The sequence below is a fragment of the Sus scrofa genome, chromosome 2 (assembly GCF_054392235.1).
Source record: "Sus scrofa isolate SSC_HxYL_T2T_F1_AM1 chromosome 2, Sscrofa_HxYL_maternal_Yorkshire_Landrace_v2.0, whole genome shotgun sequence".
In the NCBI taxonomy this organism is placed as follows: Eukaryota; Metazoa; Chordata; class Mammalia; order Artiodactyla; family Suidae; genus Sus; species Sus scrofa.
Window position 1 is genome coordinate 76,663,924 of NC_139384.1, and position 16,936 is coordinate 76,680,859.

Sequence of the window (16,936 nt, forward strand, 5' to 3'; positions counted from 1 at the left end):
AGGGAATGGCACAATATACTTAAAGTGATGAAAGGAAAAAACCTCCCACCAAGATTGCTCTACCCAGCAAGGCTCTCATTCAGAACTGAAGGAGAAATCAAAAGCTTTACAGATATTCAAAAGCTGAGAGAATTCAGCAACACTAAACCAGCTTTACAACAAATACTAAAGGAACTTCTCTAGGCAGAAAAGAAAAAGCCACAAGTAGAAACAAAAATATTACAAATGGCAAGGCTCACCAGTAAAGGCATATTTTCAGTAAAGGAAGGAAATCATCCATGCACAAATATGTTAACAAAATCAGAAATCATGAGAAGAGGAGGATGCAAATTCAGGACACTGAGGATGCATTTGCAGTTAAGAGACTGACGACTTAAAACAATCTTGTATATATAGAGACTCCTATATCAAAACTTCAGGGTAATTGCAAACCAAAAATCTACAGCTCAAATACAACACTAAAGATAGTCATCAAACCATAAGAGGCAAGAACAAGAGAAGAAGGGAAGAAATAAGAGCAATGAAAACAAACCCCAAATAGTTAATAAAATGGCAATAAGAACACACACATCAATAATTACCTTAAATGTAAATGGACTAAATGCCCCAACCAAAAGACATAGGCTGGCTGAATGGATACAAAAATAAGACCCATATATATGCTGTCTTCAGGAGACCCAATTCGCTTCTAGGGACTTCTACATGAAAGTGAAAGAATGGAAGAAAATATTCCATGCAAACAGGAATCAAAAGAAAGCAGGAGTAGCAATATTCATATCAGACAAAATAGACCTTAAAATAAAGAATATTATAAGAAACAAAGAAAGACATTGCATAATGAAGGGTCAATCCAAGAAGAAGATATAACAATTGTAAATATATATGCACCCAACATAGGATCACCTCAATATATAAGGAAACTGCTAACAACATTAAAAGGAGAAATTAACAATAATACAATAATAGTGGGAGACTTTAACACTCCACTTACAGCAATGGACAGATCATCCAGACAGAAAATCAATAAGGAAACACAGGCCCTGAATGAAGCATTAGACCAGAAGGACTGAATAGATATTTATAGGACATTTCACAAAAAGCAGTAGAATACACATTCTTCTCAAGTGCACATGGAACATTCTTTAGGATTGATCACATTCTGGGCCACAAATCAAGCCTCAGTAACTTTAAGAAAACTGAAATCATATCAAGTGTCTTTTCTGACCATAAGGCTATATGACCGGAAATTAACAACAAGAAAAAACTGCAAAAAACACAAACACATAGAGACTGAACAACATGCTACTAAACAACCAATGGATCACTGAGGAAATTAAAAAATACCTAGAAGCAAATGACAACAAAGATACGACACTCCAAAATGTATGGGATGCAGCAAAAGCAGTTCTAAGAGGAAAGTTTATAGCAATACAAGCCCACCTCAGGAAACAAGAAAAAGCTCAAACAACCTAACTTTACACCTAAAGCAACTAGAGAGAGAAGAACAGACAAAACCTAAAGTTAGCAGAAGGAAAGAAATCATAAAGATCAGAGCAGAAATCAATGAAATAGAATGAAGAAAACCATAGAAAAGATCAATGAAATGAAAAGCTGGTTCTTTGAAAAGATCAACAAAATTGAGAAACCCTTAGCCAGACTTATCAAGAAAAAAAGACTGAGGACTCAAATCAATAAAATTAGAAATGACAAAAAGGGAAATTACAACGGACATCACAGAAATACAAAGGATCATAAGAGACTACTACATGCAAATATATGCCAATAAAACGGAAAACCTAGAAAAAATGGATAAATTATTTGAAAAGTACAATCTTCCAAGACTAAACCAAGATGAAATAGAAAAGATGAACGGACCAATCACAAGAACTGAAATTGAAACTGATTTAAAAACTTCCAACAGGAGTTCCCGTTGTGGCTCAGTGGTTAACGAATCCAATTAGGATCCCTGGCCTTGCTCATTGGGTTAAGGATCCGGCATTGCCGTGAGCTGTGGTGTAGGTCGCAGATGTGGCTCGGATCCTGCATTGCTGTGGCTCTGGCATAGGCTGGGGGCAACATATCTGATTAGACCCCTAACCTGGGAACCTCCATATGCTGCGGGAGCAGCCCTAGAAAAGGCAGAAAGATAAAATAATAAAATAAAATAAAATAAAATAAATAAAATAAAATAAAAATAAAATAAAATAAAATAAAAATTAAAAAAAAAAAAATAAAAAACTTCCAACAAACAAAAGCCCAGGACCAGATGGCTTCACAGGTGAATTCTATCAAACATTCAGAGAAGACCTAACACCTATCCCTCTGAAACTGTTCCAAAAAATTGCAGAGGAAGGAACACACCCAAACTCATTCTATGAGGCCACGATCACTCTGATACCAAAACCAGACAAAGATACCATAAAAAAGAAAACTACAGGCCAATTTTATTGATGAACATAAATGCAAAAATCCTCAACAAAATACTAGCAAACAGCATCCAACAATACATTAAAAGGATTATACATCATGATCAAGTGGGATTTATCCCAGGGATGCAAGGATTCTCCAATATCCTCAAATCAATCAGATACATCACATTAATAAACTGAAGAATAAAAACCATATGATCCTCTCAAAAGATGCAGAAAAAGCCTTTGACAAAATCCAACACCCACTTCTGATAAAAACCCTTCAGAAAGTGGGCATAGAAGAAACCTACCTCAATATAATAAAGGCCATATATGACAAACCCCCAGCTAACATCATTCTCAATGGTGCAAAGCTGAAAGAATTCCCGCTGAGATCAGGAAAAAGACAAGGATATCCACTCTCGCCACTACTATTCAACATAGTTTTGGAAGTCCTAGCCATGGCAATCACAGAAGAAAAAGAAATAAAAGGAATCCAAATTGGAAAGGGAGAAGTAAAACTATCACTATTAGTAAAACTAAAACTATTTGCAGATGACATGATACTATACCTAGAAAATCCTAAAGACACTACCAGAAAACTGTTAGAGATCATCCATGAATTTGGCAAAATTACAGGATTACAAAAGTAATACACAGAAATCAACTGCATTTCTATATACTAACAACAAAAGATCAGAAAGAGAAATTAGGGAAACAATCCCATTTACCATCTCAAAAAGAATAAAATACTTAGGAATAAACCTACCTAAGGAGACAAACGACCTGTACTCTGAAAACTATAAGACACTGACGAAAGAAACAAAAGATGACACAAACAGATGGAAAGACATACCATACTGTTGAATTGGAAGAATCAATATTATCAAAATGACTATACTACCCAAGACAATCTACAGATTCAATGTAATCCCTATCAAATTACCAAAGACATTTTTCACATAACTGGAGCAAAATATCTTAAAGTTTTTTTGGAAGAACAAAAGACCCAGAATAGCCAGAGCCATCCTGAGAATGAAAAATGGAGCTGGAGAAATCAGGCTCCCTGACTTCAGGCTATACTACAAAGCTACAGTCATCAAAACCATACGGTACTTGCACAAAGACAGAAATATAGATCAGTGGAACAGGACACTATGGGATACCACCTTATACTGGCCAGAATGTCCATCATCAAAAAGTCTACAAACAATAAGTACTGGAGAGAGTGTGGAGAAAACGGAACCCTATTACACTGCTGATGGGAATGTAAATTGGTGCAACCACTGTGGAAAACAATATGGAGATTCCTCAGAAAAGTAAAAATAGAACTATCATTTAATCCAGCAATCCATTCCTGGTCATCTATCGAGAGAAAACCATGACTCAAAAAGACACATGTATTCCAATGTTCATTGCAGCACTATTTTCAATAGCCAAGACATGGAAATAACCTAAATGTCCATCAACAGAGGAGTGGATAAGGAAGATGTGGTACATATGCACAATGGAATATCAGCCATTAAAAGGGAAGAAATAACAGCATTTACAGCAACATGGATGGACCTAGAAATTATCATGCTGAGTGAAGTTAGACAGTGAGACACCAACATCATATGCAATCACTTACATGTGGAATCTAAAAAAAGGACACGATGAACTTCTTTACAGAAGACACTGACTCACAGACTTTGAAAAACTTAAGGTTTCAAATGAGACAGGTTGGGCAGTGGGGGGATGTGCTGGGGGTTTGGGATAGAAATGCTATAAAATTGGGTTGTGATGATGGTTGTACAATTATAAATGTAATAAAGTTCATTGAGTAATAAATAAAAAAACAAAATCTTCAAAAAGAGTTGGTAAAATATTGCTCTGAAATGATAAACTATTGTTTCACAAAAAATACACAGTTTTAACTACATGCAACCAACTATGATATAAAACATAATGAGAGATTATATATTTTGCTACCTACACGTAACAGGAAACACCCACAGATTTCCTAACAGAAGGATGGTGTTTATTCTCATATGAACCATATAAACAATGGTTCAAGGATGCTACTGCCTAATGAGGCAGAGAAACAAATTGTCGTGCCTTTCTTTTTGGCTGCACCATTGTGTTTTTGTTTTTTGGTCATGCCCACAGCACATGAAAGTTCCTGGGACAGGGTCAAACCTACAGCAAAGCAGAGACCCAAGACACTGCAGTGACAGTCGCTGGATCCTTAACCACTGAGGGAGGCCAGGGATCAAATCCACATCCTCACAGACACTGTCAGATTCTTAACCTGCTGATCCACAATGGGAACTCCCCAAACTGCTATTTTCAATGGCACTTTAAAGAAGAATGAATAGCATATCATAAAAATTTAAGCCTAATCGCATATTAGAAATACAATTTAACCATGGATCCAAGAAACTTCAAAATGAAAAAACTAAAAATCATTATTTGATTAAATGAAAAATCACCACCTTTTATGTTGTGAAAGACAACTTATAGAATTAACTCAAATTAATATTCAATTCTGAAAACAGTAGAACTCCAAGATGCAAGAATATACTTTAAGATCCTTAGTAAACACAACATTTTAAAAACAGTTCTTTCAAATCAAAGACTTTCTGGAATATTTGCATAGATTACTTTCCATCAAGTAATCTCATGTTACTTACATTTCTATGTCTTTGATGTGAGTTTTCACATCTAAGGATGTGGACCAATTGAAGTCTTTCCCAAGCTCTCTACAAATAGGAGGTTTTATCTAGTGTATATTTTCATGCCTTCTTAAATTACTATGATAAGAGAAGCCTTTCCCCGCATTCTTCACATTTTTATGGTTTCCCTCCAGTGTGTGGTCTCATGTGTCTTTGAATGCTTGAGAGACAAATGTAGGCTTTCCCATATTCCTAACATCCATAGGGCTTTCCAGTGTGAGTTTCTTTCGTGCACTTGAACATAAGTGGAAGTGAAGGTTTCCCCACATATAAGATATGCAATCCTAAAGACCAAAAAATGAAAAAATAATTTTAAAAAGAAGGTTTTTTTTTTCTTTGCCATGTGTATGCCACATTCTTTACAGCATAGGGTTTTTCTCCAGCGTGGATTCTTTCATGACTTTGAAGAGAACCGAGAGTACTCAATGCGTTAGAACATGTTTTACATTCATATGGTTTCTCTCCTGTGTTCCCAGAAGGAATCGAAATAACTGAAGTCTTTACCACCCTGCTTACATTCATAGTTTCTCTCCCCTGTGGATTGATGTATTTGAATAGTTTTTGGACATTTAAAGACTTTTTCACATTGTTTACATTGACAGAGTTTCTTTCCATTGTTACTTGTTTCCGGTATTGGAAGAGAACAAGGAATGCTTCCTCACATTTCTTACATTTCTTACATCTATAAAGTCCATCTCCAATGTGTGTTTCTGTGTTTTTGAAAGCTTGTGTGCCACATGAAACCTTTCCCACATTCCCTATATTCATAGGAGTTTTCCCCAGTGTGATTTCTTTCATGTATTTGGAAACAGTTTTGAGAACTGAACCTTTTACCACATTGCTTTCACTGATAGGATTTCTCTCCTATGTGATTTCTTCTGTGTGTTCAGAAGGTTTCTTGATATAGAAAGGCTTTCCCACACTGTTTACATTCATAGAGTTTCTTTCCAGTGCGACTCACTTGATGTGTTTGAAGAGAACTGGGATAAATGAATGTTTCCCCACAATCTTTACATTTATAAGGTACATCTCAGGTGTGTGTTATCATGTGTTTTCAAAAAGGTGGGAGCCATGTGAAAGCTTTCCTACATTCCTTACATTCAAAGAGTTTTTCTCTCGGGTGGATTTTTTCAGATTTGGAAATCTGTTTGTGAACTGTATCTCTTACCACATTTTTCAAATTCATAGGGTTTCTCTCCTGTGTGAATTCTTTAATATGTTTGTAAGGAATCGGAATATCTGTAGGCCTTCCCACATTTCTTATTTCCACGGGATTTCTCTCCAGTATGAATTCTTTTTTTCTCTCCAGTATGTATTTGAAGAGAAGTTGGAGAACTGAGGGCTTTCCCACATTTCTTGCCTTTATATAGCTTCCCACTGTATTTTTGGTAGTCTCATGGTTTGTGTTCAATGTGACATCTCATATGTCTATGAAGGATGAATGACCCATAAAGACTGTTCCACATGCACTGCATCCTCATGATTTTAATCCAGTAGTTTTCTTGTTTGGATTGAGAGTTGGAAAAAATGCTGAACTTTTCTCCACATGAACTATTGTTTTTACTTTCAGAGAATCTCTCTACCATAGCACTTCTGTAAACAATCAGAAGAGGGAGTCCCTGTTGTGGTTCAGTGGTTAACGAACCTAACTAGTATCCATGAGAATGAAGGTTCAATCCCTGGCCTCACTCAGTGGGTTAAAGATCCAGTGTTGCCATGAGTTGTGGTGTAGGTCGAAGATGTGGCTAGGATCCCACATTGCTGTGGCTGTGGTGTAGGCTGGCAGTTGTAGCTCTGATTAGACCCCTAGCCTGGGAACCTCCATTTGCCAAAGGTACAGCCCTAAAAAGACAAAAAATAAAATAAAATAAAATAGAGAGAGTGAGAAATATTATTAATGATTTCTTTATTAATCATTATAAACTAATTGTATTTATTATGATTTATAGGAATAGTATGGTTTTCTATCTGTGTGAATTGTTAGAAATTTAATATACTGACTTCACACTTTTCTTAAAAACTGGTATTAAAATATAGAGTTTAATAATGATTGCAAGTTGAACTATTTTGCAGACAGTGAACATTTATATCACATTTAAGAAAATATTGTTGGTAGACATTTTCTAAGAATAACTAAATTTGAAAATGAGGCTGTTTGTTTTGTTTGCTTCTTTTAACATTTTCATAATATACCACAATTCTCATGAGACAAATGCTTTGTCTTGTAAGTGTGCCTCACTTTAATTTTCTCCCCTGGTTTTTGTCCTGATCTTCAATGCTATGATCTTTCTGTTGTGTTTCTGAAATGCAGATCCAGGAGTTCCCATTGCGGCACAGCAGAAACCAATCTGACTAGGAACCATGAGGTTGCCAGTTCGATCCCTGGCCTTGCTCAGTGGGTTAAGGATCCAGCGTTGCCATGGGCTGTGGTATAGGTTGCAGACAAGGCTTGGATCTGGCATTGCTGTGGCTCCGGTGTAGGCTGGCAGCAACAGCTCCAATTGGGCCCCTAGCCTGGGAACTTCCATATGCCGCAGGTGTGGCCCTAAAAAGACAAAAGACAAAAGACAAAAGACAAAAGAAAAAAAAGAAAGAAAGAAAGAAAGTAAAAGAAAAAAAAAGAAAGAAAAAGAAAAGAAATTCAGACCCAGAAAAATTAGAAATTATAAAAAAATTTTAGATCCTAGGTCCATATTGAGCTCTGACCACACCTAGCTTATTTACCAATGTCTATCCTTCCCTATATTCCATATTTTGGAACAATATTAATAGCTAAGAAACACTTGTTTTCTAATTGATATCTCATTCTTACCTATTGAGGCCAGGTTCCTGAAGGTTTCCTGCAGCACATCTCTGTAGTTTCCTCTGTGAAAGATGCAGTAAAGCCCATTCCTCCAGGGTGAAGTTCACGACCACATCTTCAATGGTCACTGAGTCCTAAACACTGGAAACATGTAAAGTATGATGTATCATAAGACTTACAGAACTAATATTCACGCTCCCTTTATTGGATGGTTACACGTGATTCTGTTCTTTACAAAGAGTTATTCTATGACTTGATCATGAGAAACTTACTTTCCACACTTCCTTAATAACTTAAGAGCATCATGAACAAATGAAAATTGTTCTGATCACATTATAGGTTATATCTTATTATTGGCAGGGCCCACAGAACTTTGGAAAACGACAGAAATGCTATACCAATGAAACATATGTTTTAAGAACATATTCTTATGAAAAAATTCCTTTATTTTCTTCCTTATGATGCAACATTTACAGGACTCCATGAGGTAGAGGTTCAGGACTCTATGAGAAATAAATGAATAAAAACACAGTGAAGAACTAAAAGTTTTGGTTTGTTTTTTGTTTTTCATTTTTGTCTTTTTTTTTTTTTTTTTTTTGTCTTTGCTATTTCTTTGGGCCGCTCCCGTGGCATATGGAGGTTCCCAGGCTAGGGGTTGAATCAGAGCTAGAGCTGTAGCCACTGGCCTACGCCAGAGCCACAGCAACTTGGGATCCAAGCTGCGTCTGCAACCTACACCACAGCTCACGGCAATGCCGGATCGTTAAACCACTGAGCAAGGGCAGGGACCGAACTTGCAACCTCGTGGTTCCTAGTCGGATTCGTTAACCACTGCGCCAGGGAACGCCTTCATTTTTGTCTTCTTAGGGCACCCATAGCATAAGGAGATTCCCAGGCTAGGGACTGAATTGGAGCTATAGCTGCCAGCCTACACCACAGCCACAGCAATGCGAGATCCCAGACATGCCTGCAACCTACACCACAGCTCACAACAATGCCAGATCTTTAACCCACTGAGCAGGGCCAGGGATTGAACCCCAGTCCTCATGGATACTAGTTGGGTTTGCTAACCACTCAGTCACAAAGGGAACTCCTGGAAGTTTTTTTTTTCCCCTAGTCCCACCACCTAACGTGAGAGTCCAGGAGGCCTGTAGAAATCACACGTTTCACAAAGCCTAGGTGGCAACATTGTCCAAAGTCATCCAGGCCTTTTAAAAGAGTTTGGATGCAGCTACCCAAATATAAAAATTTGGAGGGGAAATATTGCCTTCAAGATTGGTAACAATTAATCAGACTCTGTTTTTCCTTTCTCTATATACATAATTTGATGCAACCAGAGAGTTATTTGAAACTTAGAGCTCTAACATGGGGAAGAATAACTTGGACCACAAAATCACTGTGCCCATGTGCCTCAGGGCTGCTTCCAGCCAAGTTTTAGACACACGGTGCAAGAAACTCTTTTTTCATCAAAACTTAACAGTATACCCTGGGCTTACTATACTGGAGGAACAGGTTAAGAGCTATGGTTTGGAAGGGAGTTCAAAGAAGTCCACAATGGTGTGATGGTGAATTTTCCCATGATTATGAAATATATAAAGTTTTTATCAGTGGTCTTCTGCAAACTAATATCAAGTCTCCTGCAGTTTCCAGAACAAGTCTTTCCCAAGCAGCCACTATAGCTGCTTCAGCACAAAATCTAGTATGTAATTTATGAATTTAGAAGCTGTGACTTTTAATCTCACAAGAAGAAAATGAAAAAGTCTGAAACAAATAAGTATTCCCAGAGCCATAAGAACACAGACTTCAAAGGGCAAACTGATGTCTCTGACACTAGGAAAGAAAAATAAACATGTTTTACAAATATGCCCCAAACTATCTTTTCTTAAAGCCTGTGCTCAAAAAAATCTCTTTCAGAGTTCCTGTTGTGGCTCAGCAGTTAATGAATCTGACTAGCATCCGTAAGGATGAAGATTTGATCCCTGGCCTCGCTCAGCGGGTTAAGGATCTGCCATTGCCATGCGCTATGATGTAGGTTGCAGGTGCAGCACGGATCTCATGTAGCTGTGGCTGTGGTGTAGGCCGGCAGCTGTAGCTCTGATTAGACTCCTAGCCTGGGAACTTCCACATGCCACAGGTGTGGCCCTAAAAAGCAAAAAATAATAATAATAAAATAAAATACATATAATAAAAATAACTGAAGGAAAAATACAGAAATAGAAGATATATGTTAACAATCACTGAGATTTTTCTAGACAACTGTAGATCCATGAAGCTCAACAAATACTAAATAAGAAAACTCCTAAAATGGAGACCAAGGCATATCACATTCAATCTAAAGAAAAAAAACAAAGGTAAAGAGAATACATTGTAAGAAGACAGAAGGGGAAAATACACTTTAGGTATAGAGAAACATAGATTAGAATCAAATTGGATTCTTTTCAGAAACAGAAGCAAAAAAAAAAAGAGAGAGAGAAGAAGCAAGAACTGAGTGGACTGAAATAAAGTTTTTAAATTAAGGGAGTTTCCATCATGGCTCAGTGGTAATGAACCCTGCCAGTATCCATGAGGATGGGGGTCAAGTCCTGGCCTTGCTCAGTGGGTTAAGGACCTGGCATTGCTGTAGTTGTGACATAGGCCAGCAGCTGCAGCTCTGATTTGACTCCCAGCCTGGGAACTTCCATGTGCCGTGGGTGTGGCCCTAAAAAGAAAGAAAAAGTTTCGAAATTAAAAAACTACTTTCCTAGAACAAAGGCAACAAACAGAAACAGTACAAGGTGTGGTAAATATTAATCCAACTATATTCATCACCACTTTAATCATCAGTGGTCTCAATACAATCCAATACAATATCTGAAAGACAAATACAGTAATATCATTTTTTTTGTGGCATGTGAGAGTTCCAGGGCCAGGGATTGAACCCACACCACAGCTGAGTAATATCATATTTTAAAATTGTAATTATATATTGTCTACAAAAAACTTGATTTAAATATGAAGACACAGAAAAATGTAATGTTGAGCAAATGCAGACAAGCACTAAGAAAGGCACAATGAAGGATTCATCACATAAAAGGCAGAATTTGGAAAAACTAAGCCATTTTGTTGGAATCAAGATACAGTTGGTTTCCACCATTCATACCTTCTGCAGGCTGGCCTCCATTGTCTGGTTTTGAGCACTACTGTACCAAGAGGGTGACTGTACCATTGGGATGAAGCTGGTGAGATTTTACATGAAATTGAGGCATGAAATTGTAACCACTAATTAAAGAATGGAACACAAGTCCACAGAAATATCACAGGTGTAGATGTCAACATGAACACACATCTTGGAGTTCCATTGTGGCGCAGTGGTTAATGAACCCGACTAGTATCCATAAGGACTCGGGTTCTATCCCTGGCCTCGCTCCATGGGTTAAGGATTCGGCATTGCCATGAGTTGTGGTATAGGTCACAGATGGGGCTCGGGTCCTAAGCTGCTGTGGCTGTGGTGTAGGCTGGCAGCTACAGCTCCTATTTGACTCCTAGCCTGGGAACGTCCATATGCTGCAGGTGTGGCCCTAAAAAATACAAAAGACAAAAAATAAATAAATAAATAAATAAGAATACATATCTTAAAGGTGTGAAAATGACCCTGAAGAACAGGGAATCTGTGCAGCTGCAAACACTGAGTATTCCAGGAAATAACATTCGATATTTTACTCTGCCAGACAGCTTACCTCTGGATACACTTCTCGTGGATATTGAACCGAAGGTGAAATCTAAGAAAGAGAAGTTATTACAGGAAGAGGCTGAGGACGAGGAAGAGAAAGAGGGGGTCCTAGGCAATAATGTCTCTCAAGATTACTGTTTCAAAGTGATATGTGATTAGGGATTTTTTTTGTACAGGTTTTGTTTGTTCATGTCAGTATTTATTTATTTATTTATTGTCTTTTCAGGGCTGCACCCGCTGTACATGGAGGTTCCCAGGCTAGGGGTCCAATTGGAGCTATAGCTGCCAGCTCACACCACAGCCACAGCAACATGGGATCCAAGCTGCATCTGCAACCTATACCACAGTTTACGGCAACGCTGGATCCTTAACCCACTGAGCAAGGCCAAGGATCAAACCTGCATCCTCATGGGTTCTTTTTTATTTTTATCTTTATTTTTTAAATTACTCAAATGAATTTATCACATCTGTAGTTGTATAATGATCATAGCAATCTGATTTCACAGGATTACCATCCAACAGCCCAAGCACATCCCCCCACCCCTCAATTGTCTCCTCCGGAGACCATAAGTTTTTCAATGTCTGTGAGTCAGCATCTGTTCTGCAAAGAAGTTCAGTCCATCCTTTTTTCAGATTCCACATGTCGGTGAAAGCATTTGATGTTGGTGTCTCATTGTATGGCTGACTTCACTTAGCGTGATAGTTTCTAGGTCCATCCATGTTGCTAACGCATGGGTTCTTAACAGGTTGAGCCACAACAGGAACTCTTCAACACCTCCTTATCAAAAGCTATACATGACAGCAGGCCAAATATCAAGAAAAATTTGAACTGAACAGCACTGAAACAATTCAATTTGATTGTAAGCCATGGAATACTTCATGAAACAAGGGTAGAATACACATTCTTCCCAAGTTTACTTGGAACATTCAAGGAGACAGAAAACTTTCAGGGACATAAAACAACCTTAATCTGAAAGAATAGGAGTTCCTGTCACGGTACAGTATTTAACGAATCCGACTAGGAACAATGAGGTTGCAGGTCTGATCCCTGGCCTTGCTCAGTGGGTTGAGGATCTGGTGTTGCTGTGAGGTGTGGAGTAGGTTGCAGACGTGGCTTGGATCCCGTGTTGCTGTGGCTCTGGTGTAGGCCGGCGGCTACAGCTCCAATTATATACCTAGCCTGGGAAATTCCATATGCCACAGGATCGGCCCTAGAAATGGCAAAAAGCCAAAAAAAAAAAAAAAAAAAAAAAACTGAAAGGACAAAAATCACACAAACAATGCTCTTAAATCTCAAAAGCATTAACCTAGCCATCAATAAAGCAAGAGAGTTGGAAAAGTCCCAAATATGCAGATTCCACACACATTTCTTTTTCTTTCTTTCTCTCTCTCTCTCTCTCTTTTTTTTTTCTTTTTAGGGCCGCACCTGCAGCATATGGAATTTCCCAGGCTAGGGGTCTAATTGGAGCTACAGCAGCCTACACCACAGCCACAGCAACACCAGATCCAAGCCTTGTCTGTGACCTACATCACAGCTCACGGCAACACTGGATCCTTAACCCACTGAGCGAGGCCAGGGATCGAACCCGCAACCTCATGGTTCCTACTTGGATTTGTTCCTGCTGCGCTACAATGGGAACTCCTCCACACACATTTCTAAATAATACATGGGATCAAAGTAGTTTCGGAAAGAAATTAAAACTAATTTTGAGCTAAAGAGCGGGATGCAGCAAAAGCAGCACCTACAGAATTTATACCATCAAGCAAACACACTGGGGAAAAAACAAAGAGCTGTAAACAATAATACAAGCGTCTACCTTAGGAAACAATTTTTTTAAAAAAAGATGTAATTACAAAGTAAGGAGAATAAAATTATGATAATCAGAAAATAAATTAACAAATTGTGGGAAAATGAAGGAGAAAACATTTTTAAGCTAGTTCTTTGACAAGGTGAATAACATTGAAAAACATCTAGTCAAAATTATTAGAAGGGAAGACAGACATTACCAATACCAGAAAGGAATAGATGGAATATGAAAATAGAAAAGGATTTGATAAAATCTAACTTCCACTTATGATCACAAACAAGAAACAGAGGGGACTTCTACTTCCTGACAAAGAACATACATATTCATGAATCCTCTAGGTAAATCCAGACCTTTGCTGTCTAGGACGTAATTATCTCTGTGAAACATCTGAAAGATTCTCCAACAACAGATAGCCCTTGGAGTTAATAAGACACATACCAAGACTGAAAGATAATCGATTATTTTTCTATAGACTCACACAGAACTTGGACAAAGAAGGAAAGGCAATTCAAATGAAAAGGAAATTTTTTAAACAAACAGTGCTGAATATAATGGATATTCACATACAAACTCAGACACAAACAAAACAAATGTAGACATGGGACTTACACATTTTACCCCCCCCCCAAAAAAGTCTCAAAACACATAACAGATTTAAATGTAAAATGCAAAAGTAGTAAACTCCTAGAAAATCTCATAGGAGGAAATATAGGTCACACTCAGGTTGGTGATGAATTTTCAAATATAACAATAAATGCAAGGTTTATAAAAGAAAAAAGTATAATTTTATTTTATTAAAATGAAAAATGCCTCTTCTAAGAAAGACTATGTTAAGAGAATAAAAAAGAGAAAATCTTTGCAAAACAGTTTTGTGGTAAATGACTGATATTCAAAACACCTAGAGAACTGGGAAATTCCACATGCTTCAGGTGTGGCCTTAAAAAGGAAAAAAAAAAAAACAAAACAGCAAAAAACCTCAACAGTAAGAAGATAGCCTAATTAAAAATGGGAAAAGATTTGGACAGTTTCCCATAGAAGATATAAAGAAGGGAAAGAAGAAATATGAAAACAGACTCAACATCAAACATTAATGAGAAACTGCAAATAAAACAATGAGCTAGTACTTACTACACACTGCCTTAATGGCTAAAACGCAAAACACTCAGAACACCAAATATTGGTGGAGATGTGAAGATAATCCTCATTCATTGCTGGGGGAATGGAATTTGGTGCCTCTACATGGAAGACAGGAACTTTCTTTCAAAACAACATATATTTTTACTGTGTATGATAAGATCCAGCAATCTTACTCCTGGTTATTTGTCCAAACAAGCTCAACGCTTAAGTTCACACAAAACCCATCCACAAATATCTGTACAGGCTTTAGTCATAACTGGCATGAGTTACAGGTAAGCAAATAATCAGAGGTATATCCATAGGATGAAATACTGTTTACCGATAAAAAGAAATGAGGTATCAAGCTATGAAAACACACGGGGGAAGCTTAAAAGTATATGGCAAAGAAAGAAGGCAATGTGACAAAGCCATATCCTGTATGATTCCAAGTTAAGTGAGGTTCTGGAAAATGATCTTTTGGTTCTGAAAGACTTGGGGATTAGAGGAATTAAAGGATTAAAGGAGGAGATGAATCAACAGGTGGAGAACTGAGAAAGTTTAGGGAAGTAAAATTACACTACATGTGCAGAAATGATGAACACATGTTATTATACATTTGCCAAATCCATACCTTTTGTACCACAAAAAGTCAATAGAATGTAATCTGTGCACCTGAATGCATCAGTATTGGTGCAGCAATTGTAACAAACAGACTGGTCATGCAAAAGATTTAAAAAGTAGTGATTACTGTGTGGATGCAGAGGTGTTATGTGGGAACTCTATAATTGCTGGTCAGTTTCTCTGTAAACTTAAAACTGCTCCAAAAAAAGCTGAAGTCTGTTTAAAAAAAAAAAAAAAGGAGTTCCCACTGTGGCTCAGTGATAACAAACCCGACCAGCATCCATGAAGATGCAGGTTTGATCCTTGGTCTCGCTCAGTAGGTTAAGTATCCAGCATTGCTATGAGCTGTGGAGTAGGTCGAGGATGCAGCTTGGATCTGGTGTTGCTGTGGCTGCGGTATAGGTTGGCAAATGAGCTCCGATTCGAACCCTAGCCTGGGAACTTCCACATGCTGTGTATGGCCCTAAAAAGACAAAAAAAGACAAAAAAAAAAAAAAAAAAAAAAAGAATCGCTTGTTACAATCCACCCTGATGACTTCCTGATGCTTCACTACATGTGATGACCATTGGGTTGGGTTCCTCATCAAGGATGTCCCAGTCAAGGGATGAAAGGCAGCAACTCTCCACTGAGCCCATCATGCACCAGGCTGAACTGTCATCCTTAGTCTCTGCTCTCCCCACATCTGTGCCTTCACTTAATCCCAAGCAACTACCCAGGGAACCAAGGTGTAGAAGGGTGGCTCCTCTAGCACCAGAGCATCTTTCAAAGGACTGAAAAAAGAAATACCATCTCTCCACTGGGAGAAATAACCCGAGGGCCAAGGTTTGGCTCCTCATATCATAAGCAGGTGTCAGTAGCTGATATTTCCAGGACCAATGTCATAACAGGCACCTCTGTGGAAGCCTCTCTTGTCAAGAGATCCCAGTATGTGGGCATAGTTGCAGCTTTAAAGGTATATCAATGTGGGACCTAGGGCAGTGCGTTGCATCAGAAGCCCATGGACAACTCAAGACCCTCTTCCACAGAGCCTGCAATCACTGCCAGCAGGGTTAAAGGCCTCCTCGGAACACTGATTGCTTTAGAGATCTTAAGGAATCTCAGCTTAAGTTGGGTTTGAATATACTGCTGTGCCAAACTGAGACTGTGGGTGTTGTACCTCATAACCCAGCAGGGAAGGATCTTTGTTGCAAAAGATGCAGGACCAACAGCTCCAGAACTACTGAAAAGTTTTGGTGAGCCTTCTGCAATCTCACCACCTACTAGCTGCCATTCCCTGTCTTTTCTTTAACTTCCTCTGAAATAACTGCTCTCTTTAAAGTAATGGCTGGAGGGAGTTCTGTTGTGGCTCATTGGTAACAAACCCAACTAGAAACCACGAGGAAGCAGGTTTGATCCCTGGCCTTGCTCAGTGGGTTAAGGATCTGGCATTGCTGTGAGCTGTGGTGTAGGCTGCAGACGAGGCTGGGATCTGGTGGCACTGCTGTGGCTGTGGGGTAAGCCGGCGGCTAGAGTTCTGATTTGACTCCTAGCCTGGGAATGTCCATATGGTGTAGGTGTGACCCTAAAAAAACCAAAAAAAAAGTAGTGGCTGGAGTTGAAGGATCCAGCATTGTCACTGCTGGGGCTCAGGTTTGATCCCTGCCTTGGGAACTTCTGAATGCCACAGGCATAGCCAAAAAAGTAGTGACTATCTTTTGGGTTGACCTCATTCTAGTCATTCATTGGTGACTAGAATCATCCTTCTAGTCACCAATCC

General features: G+C 38.4%; 1 long non-coding RNA gene and 1 pseudogene across 3 annotated transcripts in view; one reads left to right on the forward strand and one right to left on the reverse strand.

Annotated features, from left to right (window-relative positions):
• Positions 1-16,936, reverse strand: part of LOC146405479 (uncharacterized) — a 35,872-nt gene that overhangs the window by 15,025 nt on the left and 3,911 nt on the right. The window contains exons 2-3 of one of the 3 annotated variants that reach the window (XR_014837552.1): positions 7,935-8,066; positions 5,081-6,964 (exon numbers count right to left, since the gene is read on the reverse strand). This is a non-coding gene — a long non-coding RNA (uncharacterized LOC146405479). Of the gene's footprint in view, positions 1-5,080; positions 7,668-7,934; positions 8,067-16,936 lie in introns of those variants that run through there. The other 2 variants (XR_014837550.1, XR_014837551.1) reach the window with 2 other exon arrangements.
• LOC146405480 (small nuclear ribonucleoprotein Sm D1-like) lies at positions 11,135-11,753 on the forward strand (annotated as a pseudogene).